At 35.1% G+C, this 6479-nt stretch overlaps 1 pseudogene across 1 annotated transcript; it reads right to left on the minus strand.

The window, feature by feature from the left end:
* Nucleotides 1-3746: 3746 nt before the first annotated feature.
* Nucleotides 3747-4819, minus strand: LOC309859412 (heterogeneous nuclear ribonucleoprotein A1 pseudogene; annotated as a pseudogene). The gene has a single exon. The product of its transcript is annotated as a heterogeneous nuclear ribonucleoprotein A1 pseudogene (transcript).
* Nucleotides 4820-6479: the final 1660 nt, after the last annotated feature.

Below are 6479 nucleotides of genomic sequence, written 5' to 3' on the forward strand. Positions count from 1 at the left end.
TTTCCACGTATATGAAATTTTAGAACTGGAAATCAAATCATAGAAATAATTGTGAAAATTATCATGTAAGGGTGGCTTATTGACTGAAGAAAAGGGTCACTGGGTCCTTTATGATGAAGGAAATATACCACACCTATAGCAGAATGTGAGTTATAGACATATGTGTTTGTTAAGGTTTATTTTCAGAGGTAAGGTGACCCAGAGAACAGATTCTCAGAGCTGGGTTGATGGTCCCTGAAGGAACTGCAGACCTAGCTGCTGCTCTACATCAAGAGCAACCAGCAGGTCCAGCTGCTGCTTCCAATTATAGCTCATTAAAAGCTGACATACCATTTTATAATCCATCATTCTATTGATTAATAAACACTTTATTATATTTTATCATTTAATGATATACAAAGATTTTTTTCTATTTTATAAAGAAAGAAACAATATAATTGAATTACAATTTCATCTCTATTCCCTCATCCATTTGTATTAAACCAATGACCCCAGATCTGAGAAAAAATGAAGTAGAATGGATTGTTTAACTTTTTGAATGTGAAATATTAATTTTAATTGCCTTAGACATGGCAAGTTCAAACTCTCTTTTTCGGAAGAGTGATTTTAACTGTAGCTTCTTTTTTTTTTTATTTTAGTGATTTGTCAAAGGTGGTAAAATCTATTATTCTCAAGTAAATTCTTTTATTTTAATGGAAGGAAATATGGTTTCTCAAGAACAGAAAGAGATATCAGTGACTTTTATTTTTGAGTGGGAAACTATCAAGAGATAAAGTGTAAATAAAAATAATGATACTCAGATGAAAATAAATTAGAGAAAGAATATTACTACATTCTTGCGGAACAGGTGATTAATTTCTAACTGTGAATTCATTCAGGCTCTCAAATGGTTATAACTTACACTGGAATAGATATTTAAATCAATCTTTTATAGTTTATTTTTCTTTTTATTCCAGTGGAGTCAACATGCAATGTTACATTAATTTCAGGTGCACAATATAGTGATTCAACAAAGCTATAGATTATTCAGTGCTCATGGTGATAAGTGTACTCTCAATCCCTTTCACATATTTTGCCCGTTCCCCCAACCCACCTTCCTCTATAATCATCCATTTGTTCTCTATAGTTAAACATCTGTTTTTTGGTTTGTCTATTTTCCTTTGTTCATTTTTTTTGTTTTTTTAAGTTCCACATATGGCATGATTTGTCTTTCTCTGACTGGCTTCTTTCATTTAGCATTATATTCTCTAGATTCATCTGTGTGGCTGCAAATGTTAAAATTTCATTTATTTTTTTTTATGACTGAATAATATTCCAGTGTATGTATGTGTGTGTGTGTGTATACAGGTACATATATGGGGGTATATATATCTTATATTTTATCACTTGCTAAAGATTTAGTTATGTTTTGAAGGTATTCTGTTAGTACCTAATAAATACTGTTCTGCAACTATTATTAGCTTTATTAATTCACCTAAAATTCATAGAATAACAATACTATATTCCTGATACATTAGTATGTATTTAGATTGCTATAACATGCTCCCAGTAAACACTTGTGATATCATGGTTTTGTCTATTTCTACAATATATCCCCAGACACTGGTAGAATATTTTCTAATTAATAAACACATATTTAGTTTTGTAAACAAATGAATATGTGTGTGTGCATATATATATATATATATATATATACATATATATATAAAATTATTTCGATTTAACATGATTAGTATTTGTAATATTTTTGGTGATATTTTATTTTATATTCAAAGTATTTCACATAGCTATCTCTACTGCAAAATACCTTTGGTGATATTTTATTTTATATTCAAAATACTTCACATAGCTATTTCTACTGCAAAGTATATTCAGAAACTCCATATAGGCATAGCTTTAAGGAATAATTTTTAAATAGGTGGCCTTTCCACAGACTGTGGTAATATCAGGGTACACTTGACTCGACTGGATTTGAATGTTCTTAACACGGATAGTATCTCTATCACAGAGTTAGCTGGGAGATTTGGGACAAATAGCCCAAACTCTTATAACAAAGAGGTATCAAGGGGAAGAGGATAACATTTTCCTATCATGAGGGAAATTCAGGGTGGCTTAAATAACTGCAGAATGTTATAAGAGATGTGTACTTGTCCTTAATAGACTACTCCAAGGTCACTTAACTTCATAGAATCATTCTGGAAATAAAACTTGTGAAATTCACTGTGCATCATAATCAAAATATAACTATATATTTTATCCCACTTCCACTCTCCCTCACCATGTTAGATTTCATTTCAGGGAATGTGTTAGTAGAGTCTGCACATTCGTCTAGGCAAAAAGAACTATGGGCTCCCTGTTTAAATAGTGGAAGTGATTCATAGAATAAGATAATTTTAGCTGTATTATTTAAGAAACCACTCTCTTCTTTTTTATAACACATAAATCACCTGAACATGCCAAGGTTTTACTGAAGTTTTCTTTTTGAATCATTAGCTCCTTCATTTCACACCCCATACTCGCCAAAAAAGTGTGCTTCCTAGTATGGTAGACATTAGTACTGTTCACCAATAATTTCATGTCTCCACTTTCAGCACATCCACAGATTGCATTATTTTGCCCTAAGAACAGTGCACATTTTGACCACCTTTGGCCGATGAAATGGGAATGTAAGTGATGCTTGTCACCTCTCTATGAAAATATGTCATTTCTTGAGCAAGTCTCTAGAGGCCCTGCACCAATGATTGTGGAGGTGTACATGGAGCCGTCACTTGAAGGATAACTAACTATTCTGCACAGTGACCAGAAGCTTCAGTAAACTTTATATGAGCAATAAATACCTTGAAATTCAGAGGATTTTCTGTTTTTGTTGAGGTAGCTATCATTAATGCAATGTATCTTATCATATATTGATGGATAATTTGTGTTATTTCTACTGGTAAGTTCTAGTAGGGAAGAAAAATCATGAACTTTCTGTCTAATAAAGAGGACAAACTGAGCTTATCCATGACATACTAAATATCAAGAAGGATAATAATATCAATGCCCAAAAGAGAAAGAAGCATCGTTTACATTCAGGTGTATATTCCAACACTAACACAAATAGTAGAATTTCAGCTGGAGAACAGGAGGTATATTTTAGGGAGACTATGCATCCAATGCATAGTTTAAACATCCTTTTAATATAAAACCTTGACTCCTCTTTTCTCAAGGCATATTTTATTATAAAAATCAGACTATACATCATGCAAAATGTAAAAGAAGTCACTAATTTCAGGATATTATGTATATTACTTAGAAAGATATTCTATTAATATGTTGACATCGATAAATTGTCTAAAAATCTTTGGTAGCAAGGTGAATATTCATTATGGAGTCTAACCTTAATCTCTGGACAAACTTACAAGATAATTTGTCATGTATATATCAGTTTATATGAGAAACCTGAAGCTTCGAATATTAAGTAGATTATACATAGTGATTGATCTATAAAGTTTTTTTTTTTAAAGACACATTTATTCAGCGTCATGATCAGACTATTACATTTAGCAATCAACAGTATGGGTGCAAAAAAAAAAATATCTACATTAAAACCCTTTGTTGGAATGCTTTACACTTTCCACAGAACAGAAACTAAAATAACCTGTTATACAATTAGTCACAAATACAGTCCTCGAGTTTTTTTGCCCATACACATGAGTATTGTCTAAAACATTTCTTCTTTGTAGCAGCTAGGCCATGCCACCACTGTGCTTGGCTGAGTTCACAAATATGTTGTAACCTGTAGCTTCCCTGTCACTTCTCTGGCTCTCCTCTCCTGCTAAGCTTTGTTTCCTGGCAGTAATTAAAACCTTCTGCCACTGCCATAGCTGCTGCTGCTGCTGGAACCACCATAGCCACCTTGGTTTCGTGGTTTGGCGAAGTATTGGCCTCCACCACCATAAGGGCCAGAGCTTCTGCCTCCAAAATTGCCTCCTTTCATGGGTCCAAAATTTGAGGATTGATTGTTGTAATTGCCAAAATCATTATAGCTTCCGCCACCTCCAAAGTTGCTTCCATCATTACCAAATCCGTTATAGCCATCCCCACTGCCACCATATCCACCACCACCTCGACTGCCACCAAAGCCACCTTGACCACTGAAGTTTCCTCCGCGACCAAAGTTGTCATTCCCACCAAAACCACCTCCATGACCACCACCCAAGTTTCCAGAACCACTTCGACCTCTTTGGCTGGATGAAGCACTAGCCATCTCTTGCTTAGAGAGCGCTTTCCTTACTTCACAGTTGTGGCCATTCACAGTATGGTATTTTTGAATGACAATCTTGTCTACAGAATCATGGTCATCAAATGTTACAAAAGCAAAACCCCTCTTTTTGCCACTGCCTCGGTCAGTCATGATCTCAATCACTTCGATTTTCCCATACTGTTCGAAATAATCTCTTAGATGATGTTCTTCAGTGTCTTCTTTAATGCCACCAACAAAAATCTTTTTCACAGTTAAGTGGTCACCAGGTCTTTGAGAATCTTCTCTTGAGACAGCCCTCTTTGGTTCCACAACTCTTCCATCCACCTTGTGTGGCCTTGCATTCATGGCTGCATCCACCTCCTCCACAGTGGCATATGTGACAAACCCGAAGCCTCTGGAGCGCTTGGTGTTCGGATCTCTCATTACCACACAGTCTGTAAGTGTTCCCCATTGCTCAAAATGGCTCCTCAGACTCTCATCGGTTGTTTCAAAGCTCAGACCTCCGATGAAGAGCTTCTGCAGCTGTTCAGGCTCTTTGGGAGACTCTGACTTAGACATGACGGCGGTGGGAGGGGAGACTTTAATGATGCTTACTCGGCGGCGTCCACAGGCAGAAAGGGAGATCTATAAAGTTTTATAGAATACTGAAGAACATGCTCTTTGATAGGAGATACATATGTTATCTGTTCATCCCCCTTGGCTGGTACAGAAATTCTGACACCAGAAATGTTTGCAGAGGAATAGAATCCTAAGAATGATTTTCCTAAATTGGTCTGTTAAGAGAAACTGTTTCTCTAATCTGGTTAAGTTATTTATTATCCTCGTTCCAAACCCATAGCTAAGGAGCAGTTAGTCCATTGTATCCACTGATAAAGTTGTTACTTCTATTATCTATCATCAGTCAAGATAGAAAGAAGACTTTGGGTGACTAAGTATGCATTGCTTTAAAACACTTACTAGAAACAAGGAGTAAAAGTTTTTGATTGGTTGCTCCTATTTATAATTCATTCTACAGAATTTGGGGAAAGCAAATGATGAGCTCAGAGTTTTACATACTTAGTTCAAGGTCTGTATAAGAAATCTAAAAGCTTCTAGGACTACGCTAAAATAAATCTTTATCTCATGCAGCCTTGAAGTTTTAAAGTCTAATCCTGTGGGTGGCTGACTTATATTGTAAATTGAACTATAAAACCTGTAACGTCTTTTTAGAATTACTTTAAAGTTAGGGCTAAGTTTAGAAAGGAGTATGATCATGAAGACTGGTATAGGATCATGGACAGATTCTGACAATGCTTAGGACCTTTGTCTAGAAAAGCAGCTCTTCCACCACATTCTTAAAAATGATTGTGCTGTGAAGTGTGTAGACCTGGCGATTCACAGACCTGTACCCCTGGGGATAAAAATATATGTTTATAAAAAATAAAAAGTTAAAAAAAAAATTATGTGCATATAAAACATAAAAAAAAAAAAAATGATTGTGCTTTTGGGCGCCTGGGTGGCTCAGTGGGTTAAGCTGCTGCCTTCGGCTCAGGTCATGATCTCAGGGTTCTGGGATCGAGTCCCGCATCGGGCTCTCTGCTCAGCAGGGAGCCTGCTTCCCTCTCTCTCTCTCTGCCTGCCTCTCCATCTACTTGTGATTCCTCTCTGTCAAATAAATAAATTAAAAAAATGATTGTGCTCTTGACTGAATAACCTGTAGTGATATCCATTTAAGTAGTTGTTTCACAAAGGACTGATGATCTGCCTTAAAATCTATCAGTGTTCACTGCTTGGGACATAAGGGCCAATGTAAGCAACTAATTAAAGTTGTGTCAATAAATAATGAGTTTTGACAAATTCAGACACCTGTGAAACCACAACAAAATACTGTAGGATTTAATTCCACAAAACTTTCTTTATTCTCTATCTCAATTGAATCCTCGATTCCCTTGGCCCAGGAAAGCATGATCTCTACCCTGTTTCAATAAATATGCCTTTATAGATTTTTATATAAAATAAATTAAATAGTGTATACTTTTGTTTCTGGCTTTGTTGATCAATATTATTTTTCAGAATATTCCATATTATTTGGTTTTTGTACATTGGTCCTTTTTATTTCTGAATAGTATTCAAATGAGTAAATATGTCATAACCTTTTACCTACTCTTATGTTAATAAACATACATTTTCTAGTTTTTGTTTTTATGAATACAAATTCTGTATACCTGTACAATATTTCATTTGGATGTTTGTT

Source organism: Mustela nivalis, assembly GCF_964662115.1.
Source record: "Mustela nivalis genome assembly, chromosome: 2".
In the NCBI taxonomy this organism is placed as follows: domain Eukaryota; kingdom Metazoa; phylum Chordata; class Mammalia; order Carnivora; family Mustelidae; genus Mustela; species Mustela nivalis.